The sequence below is a fragment of the Lagenorhynchus albirostris genome, chromosome 6 (assembly GCF_949774975.1).
Source record: "Lagenorhynchus albirostris chromosome 6, mLagAlb1.1, whole genome shotgun sequence".
NCBI classification, from domain to species: domain Eukaryota; kingdom Metazoa; phylum Chordata; class Mammalia; order Artiodactyla; family Delphinidae; genus Lagenorhynchus; species Lagenorhynchus albirostris.
This window is the reverse complement of record NC_083100.1, coordinates 23,266,967-23,280,689: the sequence shown is the minus strand read 5'-3', so window position 1 is coordinate 23,280,689 and position 13,723 is coordinate 23,266,967. Positions and strand designations below refer to the sequence as shown.

The window sequence follows — 13,723 nt, the reverse complement described above, 5'->3', positions numbered from 1 at the left end:
CAACTTAGTAGTAGCATGGCTGAATGACACCGGAAATAACGGATGGAAAAAGTTAGATGGAAGGAGTATTCAGTGTAATAGTTTTGTCTTAGCCTAATTAACATTCAAAGCTCAGATAGAAATCATAAAGTCAAAAAGAAGAACAAAAACTACAGGGAACCTATGGTACTTGGTAAAGAGGGACTATAACTGATAGAAAGAAATTGAAGGAGTGATTTTGGTCATCTCTCATTTCTAACAAGACTGCAGGTACTTACAGCAAAATATTTTAGAATTTCTAACAGGTACCAGATTTTTAGATCAAAGAAAATGAAATTTGAAAAATATATCATTTAATATCACCATATTCATCAGTTTTCACATAAAAGGTATTTTATATTCTCCTTGTTTTATTGATTAGTGAAATCTTGAAATCATAATAAATAGTAATGCTAATTGATTATGGATAAGGTGTCGGCTCTAAGAAGCATAGATTATTTTTTAAGTTGATTTTAAATATTTAAAGCTATATCCAAGTTTTTACTATTTTTAGAAGTGGAAGGAAGCAGTGTCATAAATACTAAATATTTTTTGAAAATGATTTTTAGTCACTCATCTATATGTGATATCTCTGGCTCCAATGTTCAATGAGTATGACTCTAAATGCTATGATTTATACAATAGTTTAAACACTTGATCTTGTGCAAACTCATAAAAAATGCATAAGATATTAAATGGAAAAAAGTTTTTGTTAACATTTTATTTTTATATACCTAGTTAGATTCTTAATCATAATGAACATAAGGTTTAATAATAAATTTGAATTAATATATACAAGGAATGTTTTATTTCAATAGCAGCAAGTGGGGAAAGTGTGAAAAGAACATTTTTTCTGATTTTGAAATATGAATATCTGAAAAGACACAAAAATCTGTATCAGTTAGCTTTTCTTACCTTAAGTCTGTGTTCCCCCCCCCCAAAAAAACACTAAGAAAGCTGTGTGCTCTCAGTGATATACAACAATAAGTATTTAATGCTCAAGCATCTGAGGCAGTTGTCCAGGCAATTCTGCTCTTTGTATTGGGCTGGGATGGTGGTCCTTCTGGTCCTGCCTGAACTCACTCAGATGTGTGTGGGTCAGCTGACCCAGCGTGAGGTGAACATCAGGATATCTTGGCTTTGTTCTATGTGTCTCTCATGCTCTGTCAGGCTAGGGAAGGTACATCCTTCTCAAGATGATGATTCAGGGCCAAAGGGAGAGGAAGCCTAATCACACAAATACTCTTTAAGCCTCTTGAGTGTGCCATAGTTCCTGACATCTCATTGGCAGTAGAAATCACATGGCCCACATTCAGAGTTGGGAGAGATATTGCAAAGTTACACTGCAAAAGAGTTGGATACGGGAATAGGTGGTAGAGAGAATATCAGTGCTCAAGCTGATATTTACCTATATTATATAGAATTAAGTAAATTTCAGAAGAGACATAAATGTAAAATTTGACTAAAACTATTACTAAGTTGCAAATGTATGAAAAGATCCAGTTTCTTCTTATAGATGTTTTACTTTTATCAATGTTGCTAAACAAAAGTAAAAGAAAAATAATTTTAATAATTATTTCTAATTATATATATTTTATATTGGAGCCATGGAGTTGCATCATAATAAGATTAATCAGAGGTTATTTGGTAAAGAAAAAGCTACATGTGGCAAAACATAATCAGTCAGATGATTTAAGTGAGGTAAATTCATGTGTCTTAATTATTTTTTACAAGTTAAAATATATTAACAACTATCATAAATATAAAAAAACTGCTGTGACTGTATAAAAGGTTAAAAGTTATTGTTTTAAAAATTAGTTTCACATCTATTTTTTAGGAAAAGAGAACTAATCTAGTAATACCAGTTGAAGGCTGTTTGGAAAGATTTAGAACATAAAAATACATATATAAACTATCATGGTACTGTATGAAATAATGTATATTATGTACATATATGCAATATATGTAATATAACATTACATAATGATATAATATTATATACATGTATATGTGTATTCTCTGCTAAAATCACCTGCCTAGAGTGCCTAAAGAAACTCCTCTTAGAACAAGATGCCCTTTAACATTTCATTGGGGAGAAAATTAAAGTAGCTTATTTTACATATGTTTCTTTGCCTACAGTTACTCTGACTTAATTACAGAGGTCCCTAAATTAAATATTTGACTTATGATTTTACAGCTTAACAATGGTGCACACAAGTAGAGAGGAAACTTCACATTTTGAATTTTGATCTTTTCCTGGACTAGCAATATGTGATATGATACTCTTTTCTTATTGAAGTGTAGTTGAATTACAATATTATATTAGTTTCAGGTGTACAATGTAGTGATTCAATATTTTTATAGATTATACTCCACTTGAATTTATTATAAAATGTTGGCTATATTCCCTGTGCAGTACAGTGTATCCTTGTAGTTTATTTATTTTATGCATAGTAGTGTGCCTCTTAATCCCCTACCCCTATTTTGGCCTCTCCTCTCCCCTTTCCCCACTGGTAACCACTAGTTTGATCTCTAAATCTGTGAGTCTCTTTCTGTTTTGTTATATTTATTCATTTGTTTTATTTTTTAGATTCCACATATAAATGATAACGTACAGCATTTGTTTTTCTCTGACTTATTTCACTAAGCATAATACCCTCTAGGTTCATCCATGTTGTTGTAAATGGCTGAATTCCATTCTTTTTTAATGGCTGAGTAATATTCCATTGTGTATATATGCCACATCTTTACCCATTCATCTACTGACGAACACTTATGTTGCTTCCATATCTTGGCTATTGTAAATAATGCTGCTATGAACATTGGGGTGCATGCATACTTTTGAATTAGTGTTTTTGTTATCTTCAGATATATACTCAGGAGTCGAATTGCTGGATCATATGGTAGTTCAATTTTTAGTTTTGGGGGGAACCTCTATATTGTTTTCCATAGTGGCTGCACCAATTTACATTCCCACCAACAGTTCCAAAAAATTGAAAAGGAAGAAGCACTCTCAAATTCATTCTACAAGGCCACCATTACCCTGATACCAGGAGACTGAGGTTTAGGTATTTTTCCAAGTGCCAGGTCCAGGTTACACAGACCAGGGTACACAGAACCTTTAGGGTAACTATTATATAGAACTCCATTGCCTGTACTATTGCTGTGATTGTTTTTAGCCAAAAAAAAAAAAAGTTTGATCATGACATCTGAAATCCTTTGTATTTTTGTTAAACTAACAACAAAATAATTTTCATTTGGCAAAAGTATTCTCAAATAAGAATGATGTTTAATACATTTGCAACTTTGTGTTAGGAATTGTCAGTGCCTAAGTTTACCCAAAATGAACTAAAGAAGTATTTTCCATGATTATCTGCCCACATCGTTCTTTTTATCTCCTACAGTGTGAACATTGCTTTAAGGCACCAGAAATATTGATAAAGGTGCGGGGCAGGGGCCAGGGGGACAGCTGATCTGCCGTATAAGAGGATGGAAAGATATCAAGTAGATTTAAGATAAGTGAAGTTATTAAATCAGATGAAATTTTACAGGTCACTGGAACCTTATATTGAGAAGAGATAAAGCAGAATGTGCAAGTACACAGAACCAAAGACTCTTGTGCATTCTTTTACCTCTGTGAGTGAGGTAGAGAGGACTTCAGACTTGGGAATTTAAACAAGCAGAGTTAAGGGGTTAACACTACAGCAAACACTTAACCATCTCTCCTGATTGCCCTTGCAGTGAGATTCCCTCTCCTCGCTAAGGGCAACAAAATGTTAAAACATAAACAAACTACACGCAAATACACAGACACAAATATAAGCACATAATACAAAAATAACTGGAAGCAGAGCTTTATGGTATAGGAGAAGCACTGGGTAATTTCCAGAGGGATCTGTGCTACAGACATTGAGTGCTGCAATAAGAAAAGTAATTTGAGCTATTTATTAAAGGAGGGTTGATTAAGCTGTGTGCTTCAGAGAACTGGGAATGGTGCATAACCTTTTATTTCTCCCACTGAATTTGGTAGAACTCAGGGTAGACAATAAATCATGGTATTGAATATCTGTGCAGTTGCTCCTGTTCTAACTGATTGTAATATTGGGCTGGGCAAGAACAGAAGGTCCAAGGCTTACCTGAAATCATAGCAGGTTGCTGCTTGGATTGCTCTCTCTGTCCCCTTTTCTTACCCAAAATAGGTAGTTGGAAATAGAATAGGGAATCAGTACATACCTCTTTATTTTTGTTTCTTTCACATGGAGTAGAAGGAAGAGGTCAGTAGCATCTACGATGCAGAGACAAATGCATGGTAATAAAAGACAGATGAAGCAGCATCTTACTACATGGACAATTATCAGGACCCATTTCATATCTGTTTCTTGCTTTTTTCTTTTTTTTTTTTTTTTTTTTGTGGTACGCGGACCTCTCACTGTTGTGGCCTCTCCCGTTGCGGAGCGCAGGCTCCGGACACGCAGGCTCAGCGGCCATGGCTCACGGGCCCAGCCGCTCTGCGGCATGTGGGATCTTCCCGCCCGGGGCACGAACCCGTGTCCCCTGCATCGGCAGGCGGACTCTCAACCACTGCGCCACCAGGGAAGCCCTGTTTCTTGCTTTTTTTAATCTGCCATTGTGTGGATCCATTTTTGTCTACCTTGTTCCCTTTAGGATTTATGTCCCACCATAGCAAATCTTAGCAGATCTCACTTTGGCCTGATTGGCCATCTAATTCCTCCCCTTAAACTTACACTTTTTATTTTATTCATCAATTCTGGCTGTGTACATCTGGCCACCAACCCTGAATTCCACTTGTCTGTGTTTTTAAATAGCTTTAGTAAGGTGTTTTTGTCATCTCAGTTCTTACTACTGTCCCCTTCATCTGACTCCCTGTTCCTTCTCCTCAGTCCCCTGGAAACTGATGGGGGCTCACTCACTGGTGCTCTTCAGCTTCCTCTAATATCACCAGCTACATACAGGGAGTGCCAATTAGTTTCCTTCTCTTGTCCCTATCAGTTCTGCCACATGGCCTCTGACACAAATGAGACATGATGATGTAAATTCATTCAGTCTTAGCACATTTTTCAATATAGAAATTGAGACTCAGGACGATTTATGTAACTTATGATAATTTCAATATATGTCTCAAATTGCAAAACTTATTTTGTAAAAAAGTATTGAATTTTAGTCAGTACTCCTTACTAATAAAGCAGCCATACATAATTCATTTTGGCTTTCTAATTTGTTTATCAGACAGGTACCAAAAGAAGTTGTCAAGAGTTAAACATCATCACAATCATCACACTGGCTTGGTGGTTTCTAATAAATTAGGCCAAGTTCAGAACAGACTTTTGTACTATACTTCAATGTATAAGTGTACCTCAATTCCATGTCTTAAGTGGTAACACTTCCAATTATTCCTAGATTATATGTAGCTTATATTTCTAAATATCCTCCTTGAAAAGAGATTTTCATGATAGAGCTCTTACCATGAAGATGTTTGACTTAAGCTTAGAAAAGCATCTACTCTGTGTCACTAATATACTAAGGAAATGGAAAATTCTTATATTTATAACTACACAGAATTCTTGTAGATTGAAGAAACATGAAATAATCAAATAAACTTTATTATTGAAATGGGTTTCTTAAGAATATAAATGTGTAATGTAACTTTTCAAACTTGTTAAACCATAAAGAACTACACAGCAATTTCATAACATGAAACACAGTGTGTATAAAACTATGTAGCATAAAATGTTCAGCAGCTAAGGTAGCAGGAACGTTCCAGGAACTATTTTCATAAATCTGGAAGTGGTTGACCTGTTACATTGATCTTCTTTATTCCATTTACCAAAATAGTGGGGCCTGTATTCCTCTGTCTTTGGAGTTTATAAATTTCATTTAGTTGACTCTGTGTATCTTGAAATGGTCTTTCTTTCACATATGAGAACAACTTCTGGAACAAGAACTTCTGGAGGAGATGGAAATTATATATTGTTTAGCTTAAGAATATCCTTTCTTAAGGTTTGTTTTATTTAATAAAACAGGAATGAAGTGAAGGAGACAGGATAAATGATATTACATTTTTTAATGTAAGAAAACAGAAACATAATAAATTTAAATAGCTTTTCTTAAGGTCCCTGATCTTAAGAATTTTAATTTGGGAGATAATTGGGAAACGGCCTGGCTTGTGTACTCACCAAAGTGGGAGCTCCCTCCACGCTATGAAACAAAGATGCCCAGCTGTGTAGATGAGGTGGTAGTAAATTTTGCAAGATTATGAGGCTGCATACTTGCATATATGTTGACTTTTCACAAATGATCTTTGAGCGTTGGTGGAAAATCTTTACATTTGTATATGTATTGGGGGAATTTTTCTTATAAAAATACAAATCTACAAATTTCAATGGAGCATTTATATAAGTATATAGAAGAGGTAACAAAAATAGTATTGCCCTAGAGATGAGCCAGGACACACATACAATCTTGCCTGCCTCTTCCCTTGCCCATGACTGGGATTAGAACTACCAGCCATGCAACAAGGCAAGGGGAAGACTATTTGGTACTCTACCCGACTCCAAATTTACTGTAAGTATGAGGTTGGAAGAACACTGGACAAGAAAAATAAAAAGGAAGTGTTAGCCTTTATGACTAACTACCCTCTGGGGCATTATTAATAATGCCACAAACTGTGAAAATGCCTCACCTATTTAATAAAAATGAAAGGTAGGTACTACTTTCCAGATCCTGACAATATAAATCCTATATAGTCTTGAATAAAATCTATAATATTACATTTTTAAATTTAAAGTGCCCAGGAAGTATTAATATTTCATATTTTCACATTTTCTTAGCTGACTTCTGAAAAAGAATGGGACCTGATATCTTATTTTGACAGATGTTTTCATTGTTTTGTGCACACATTTGTTTTATGGCTTTTAATCCATTTTACTTTGGCACTTTTTTAAAGTACACTTAATAATTTAATATTCTTTATTAGTGAGAAGAACTATGAGTTGACTGTTCCTGAGGATAATGGCAAAAAATATTAATATACTAAAGTGACACCTTTCATAATAATGAGGAGCTGTGTGTGAAATGGATCTGAAGCCATTATACTTAAGTTACTAATGTATACTCCTAGCTACTGTTTTGTTTTTTATCTCTTGCTCCCCACTTTCTCATTTTCCACACAGGAGCTGGAGAGATCTTTTAAATAATTATCATTCATATATCGGTCTCCTACTTAAAACTATTCAGTGGTGTTAGGATAAATGCCAGTCTCTTTTTCTCAGCCTGTGAGGCCCCATATGATCTGGTCCTTGCTTTCCACCTGCTCATCATCCATCCTCAGCAGAGTCCTCGCCTCTCTCTGTAGTCACCCTGGCCTTCCGTCTGTCTCTTGAATACACCAACTCCCTTGAGCCTTAGCACTTTTTTTTTTTTTTTTTTTTTTTTGCGGTACGCGGGCCTCTCACTGCTGTGGCCTCTCCCACTGCGGAGCACAGGCTCCAGATGCGCAGCTTCAGCAGCCATGGCTCACAGGCCCAGCCGCTCCGCGGCATGTGTGATCCTCCCGGACCAGGGCACGAACCCGCGTCCCCTGCATCGGCAGGCGGACTCCCAACCACTACGCCACCAGGGAAGCCCGAGCCTTAGCACTTTTGTAGGTGCAGTCACCTGTGCCTGAAACCACCTGCCCCTAAATTGTCCTAAAAATGCTTCTTCCTTCTTGCCATTCTGATCTTGACTAGAATGTCATGTCTTCAGTGAGGACTCTGGTAACCACCTCATCAAAAATAACATTCTCGGGGCTTCCCTGGTGTGCAGTGGTTACGAATCTGCCTGCCAACGCAGGGGACACAGGTTCGAGCCCTGGGCCAGGAAGACACCACATGTCTCGGAGCAATGAAGCCCATGTGCCACAACTACTGAGCCTGTGCTCTAGAGCTCGTGAGCTACAACTACTGAAGCCCGCGTGCCTAGAGCCCGTGCTCTGCAACAACAACAACAAAAATAACATTCTCCTACAAATCATTGTCATATCACTTTGCTGGTTTTTCTCATAGCTAGGCTATTCTGTTCAGTCATTTGATTGTTGCTGTTTGTTTCCCCACATTCACATGTAAGCTCCCTGAGAGTGCTGCTCCTGTCTGTTTTGCATACTGCATCGTAGGCTCTTAATCCATATTGGTTGAAATAAAGAGTAAAAGTTGCATGTTAGAGTGCTTTGTAAATCCTGATGCATACCCAAATATAAGATGCGGTTATTAGCTGAGCAACAGTGAGACAGATGTTTTGTATATTTTTGTCCTGGTCAGCTGGATAAAAGCATGTGCAGTGTGTGACTGTGTGCTATCGTTAAGGACGAGTAGATAGTGGTCACCCACTGTTCACAGGGCACACATTTTGATATTGATTCATTTTCAACCCTCTGAGCATCTTCCGTGTTGGAAATAATTAGAGCCTGTGAACTGAAGTGAAGGAAACATTTACAATGCTGAATAACCTAAAGTGAAGACAGGGGTATCTAATTAGTCTTTCTTGTGACAATCTTTTTTTAGATTAATATTCTTCTCTCTGAAAAGTCTAACAGTGGCGCTTATGTCAGTGACTGTTGATAATTAATAGTGTTCGCCATACACCCCCACACATTCCCTCCAAAATATCCTTGTGTAACGCCACTACTGGAAAGAACACTTTCAATTAGAGAGGAGAGATTCTGAAGTGTATATCACATGGTCTATTGTAAGGGATGTGTCCTATTATAAAAGAGAGAAAATCTCTGATAGAACATAATATTTTATGTAACATGCCTGGTATATTGTTTAACAAAACATTTTATGGATACTTCATCAGGACATGACTTGATTAAGAGGCAGGATTAGCATTCACCCACAATTTCCTTTTTTGAATCCTTAAGATGTTTTCCTGTACTATTTTCACCCTAGTCACAGGCTTATTAACTTAGGAAGGAGGTGACAGGGCCTTTGTCTTTGAATCTTGCAATTATAATTAATAGTAAGTTAAAGGGAAGCAGAAAGGTTATATTCAAAATTTAAAGTAAAATGACTTTGTGGCACTTAGGGCAGGCGCCAGGAAGATATTAAGTAAGAACTCATTATTCTTATTAATTAGAACTTTGGGAAGACATCTTTGAGAAGGAAAATCATTTTATGATTAGGTAGAAGAGGGATACCTATTTGTGGACAGAACTTGAGGAGAGGAACTGTGTTGTCTTCATCTCAGTATGCCCAGGGCCTCGCAGAGCCCATCCCCAGTGACCAGCAACTACTTGATGCTACCTGTGTACATGAAGGCAGGGAGAGGGGTCAATGTGTGCGTATTGTCCACTGTTTCCCGCAATACATTCCTAAAAACCACATTATGAAAGAGACCACCACAAAGCTTCCTTATGTTCATGTGTGAAAGTATTATGTGTGGGTCCTACATTTTTGTCAGATGATTTAACATCAAATAAAGTACAGCAATGTCTGGTGTCTATCAAAACCACATGGAAACATCATTTTTCTCTAAATATTTACAATTTTAAGGACTAAATTTACTACCTGTGATCTTTAAAAGAGGCATGTGTAGATTATAGAAGTTTACATGAAGGGCCAGGTTACAATGAAGTGCAATGATGTTCAATAATAATAATAGCTAATATTTATGGAAAGCTGACCATGCTTAGATGTTGTTCCAACCGCTTTACATATACCAACTTATCCTCACAGCACAATACCCTTATGGGTCAGTTTTAGTATTCCCTCCTTATTTGTGAAAAGGAGAGTTACATAGTTATGGCAGAGACCATATGGTCTATAAGCCTAAAATATTTACTCTCTGGCCCTTTAAGAAAATGTTGGCCAACCTCAGCTTTAGATCATAAGTACTTGTTTTTCCAATCAACTTTGATCTATTTCTCCACCACTCTGAACCTAACCAGTGCCCAACTTCCAGAAAATAAGTGACAATAGTTAAAACCTTTTCACACATCATTAGAAAAATGACAAAAAAAAATTATCAGTGTTTTTGAATTTCAAGATCATCTCAATAAATTCCCTAGATAAAAATAATACAGTCTTCAGTGTGGCTTCTTCTCCAATGTTATCATCTAAAAAAAGGAAAGGGATGAGGTTCTGAGCTCACTTTCCAGAGAGAGATGGACTCTGGAGACAATCTGCTCAAATTCATGTCCTCCCTCTGCCACTTCCTGGGTTTGTGACCTTGAGTAGATCATTTAACCTCTCTGTGCCCCAGTTTCCCTATCTGCAAAATAGGAATAATAATAGACCTAACTCATGGGGGCATTATGACCGTTAAATGAGTTAATGTATGCCATTTGGAGATCAGGAACTGACTCCTATAAATTGTTAGTTCTTTCTCCCATTTTTCAACTTCTTTAAAAGACTGATTTAGAGGGCTTCCCTGGTGGCTCAGTGGTTGAGAGTCCGCCTGCCGATGCAGGGGACACGGGTTCTTGCCCTGGTCCGGGAGGATCCCACATGCCGCAGAGCGGCTGGGCCCGTGAGCCATGGCCGCTGGCCTGCGCGTCCGGAGCCTGTGCTCCGCAGCGGGAGAGGCCACAACAGTGAGAGCCCGTGTACCGCAAAAAAAAACAAAAAAGACTGATTTAGAAATAAATAGAATGATGAAAGTTGAGGCCTGAAGATACTGGGAAAATTCTCAGTGAATTAAGTGCCCATGGGATCAATGCTTATTAAATATCCTTCTACATTTATGCTTTATTCTTTACAGAGAATATTTATTTATTCTTTGAAGAGTTCTCTATGAAAATAGGTGAATAAAACATTAATGCCCTCTGATAACTTAAAGAATAATACAAGGCTCATAATATTAGCACAAGAGAACAAATTAATGAGTTTATTAAGTGCAACATGTAGTATATTAGCACAAACGCCTTTGTAGATCAGAATGTACAAGAGGTGCTACTCACCTGGTTTCTCTTATAGGACCAGAGCATTTTATTGTAAAGAGTAGGGTACTCTTTTTAAGACTGTTATGTCAGGTGGTACCCAGCTCTGATATATACACTGAAAATTCCTAGATATGTTAACTCAGGACTTAATAATGACTAAATGACTTTAAACATTTACTGGGAAAGATATTTCCCATCTCTGTTACAAGAATTATTGATACTTACAGTACACACATATAAATAATAAACTATGAAAGACTGACACTAAGTAAAAATGTCTAAATTCATGATCCTCAAATTCAGAACATCCTGGATTCAAAGTCAGCCTCCATGTATTATCAAACTTGAGCAATTTACATAATATCTCAACCTCTGTTTACTTAGTCATAATATAATAAAACTAACTGTACCGAAGTCAGTCCCCCCGTCAGACGTATGACAAGTATGTACTGAATAGCTAATATATCCCAGCCACTGTTGGGGGTGAGTATACAGCAAGTACACAACAAACAAACAGACATAAACCCTTGACCTCGTGAGCTTTCTTTCTACTTGCTGTGAGAATTAAGGATTTAGTACAAATTCTGGTGCACATTTAGTTTTCAAACAATGTTGGATATTATTGTTGTTAATTGATGATGGCGAGAAGGAGGAGGATTTCAGACACCAGTGCCTCATTATGGAGTTGATAATGACACTCAGCTTCACTAAACTTCTCTATCTGGGGGAATATTTCTGGTTCGTGGCCCCTGACCTGTGTTCTCCATCTTGATCATCTCCCACAGGGAATGATAGGAATCAGAATCTGCAACTCCTTTTTTTTTTTTTTTTCGGTAAGCGGGCCTCTCACTGTTGTGGCCTCTCCCGTTGCGGAGCACAGGCTCTGGACGCGCAGGCTCAGCGGCCATGGCTCACGGGCCCAGCCGCTCCGCGGCGTGTGGGATCTTCCCGGACTGGGGCACGAACCCGTGTCCCCTGCATTGGCAGGCGGACTCTCAACCACTGCGCCACCAGGGAAGCCCAGAATCTGCAACTCTTGATTGGGGATCTTTATCACTATGACCCAGTCTTTGCTGGTGCACTTATTCTGTGACTAACTCAATAACAAGTACTTGTTAATTGATTCTTACGAGAGCATTAAATTCCCTTCTATACACGCTGAAAATATTTCTAATCACTTAAAGACCATTTCATAGATGATGTAAATTATACTTTTTAAAGAATAAAATATCAGTGTTTGACTGAAACTGGTCCAGAATAATTAGGAAAAAACAGTCATATGTAATGTTAGAAAAGAAATATATGCATAGAGAAACCTGAGAGTGTGATTAGTGGGATGAGTGCTCGGGAAGTTCAGGTGTTATGGAGGGGCCCTCAAAGTAGAAGTGTTCAGAAGAGTCTGGAAAAACACTTCCAAAACTGATTAAGCACCAATAGGTTTGTGTTTATCTTTTTTTTTCCTTAACTTCTACAAATAGTTTCCCCCACAAAGTCATTTTGGAAACTTATCTTTCAAAGTCCGTAAAGACATCAATGACTTTAGTTATCTTCACGTAAAGAGGGTAATTTATCATCTAGCCAAGTGTGCATGTGTCTGCCCGGAAAGCTGTGAGCTAACATACATCATACTCAGTAGCTTCAAGGATTTGGTTTGCCTTCTTATGTGTGTTTGAATATAGAATTCATTTCAATCTGACATGTTTTACCTCTCATCATATTTTTCTTCTAATTAAGTTCTATAAATGTATCCTCTCCCCAGTTTGAGCTGTAATAAATTCCTTTCCTGAACTGGCCTTCTGGAAGTCACAAACCAATTATGATGAATTACAAAATGAATAATTCCCCTTCTACTATGTTTATTTTGAGCAGCAAAGTGCTAGAGAAAAGGGAAACTGTTTCACCAGAAAGAAGGCCCTGCTCATAGTAGTCACATGCCTGTGAGTTGAATAGTTCCAACACTGACCCCAGCAAATTTCCAAAACTGGATAGGTCTAATGGAAAGACATGATTTTTCAGCTCACAATTCTGGGATTTAATGGTATTATTGGAAGGGATCCATAAGGAGAAAAGTTTTGCTCTCATGTAAGCCCTGGAGTTACTCATGTAGGTATGGACCCAGACCATGATTTCTTTGGGAAATTGATTTCCTAAAGTCTTTTTTGCAGAAGAAGGGAACAATGCCATTCATAGAATGGACTGTGGGAGAAATGAATGTGTAATTCTTATTTTTTAAGTCATTATTTGTTTAAGTCATTATTTAAGTCATTATTTGTTTCACTTCACTGTATAGACAAGTAAATGCATTATGTCTTTGATTTGAGATGGCTATGTTGAAACTGAACAATTTGTTGCTAATATTTAGGCTGGTATTTTAATAGGTGCTTAACATTCGGCACATTCGTTCCCATTACATTGTAAGGCATAGATGAAACGCTATATAAATAAGATTAAAGCATTGCCATAGATAAAATATCAGGCATTAACCTTTTAGACTCTTGATTTTAGAATGGATTAGCTTCAGTAAATAAATAAACAGCCACAATGATCATAGTCTGGCTCAAATAATACTGCTTAATGTGTTAATCATTAATTTTACATACTTCTTTCTCAATTCCCTCTATGCCTTTATAGAGTGGGAATTGTCTTTTGCATCCTGAATTCATTACTGTAATTTGTGTACTGTGCATTGACTGAAGCAAATTTAGGTGGCATATTAATGAAGAATTTGAGCTCCTTTGTGTAGATAGTGGACCATGGAGTTAATGTTTC

General features: G+C 37.1%; 1 protein-coding gene across 1 annotated transcript in view; it reads left to right on the top strand.

The window, feature by feature from the left end:
• The window catches only part of SPAG16 (sperm associated antigen 16), an 873,487-nt gene that overhangs the window by 389,236 nt on the left and 470,528 nt on the right, over positions 1 to 13,723 (top strand). The window lies entirely within an intron of this gene.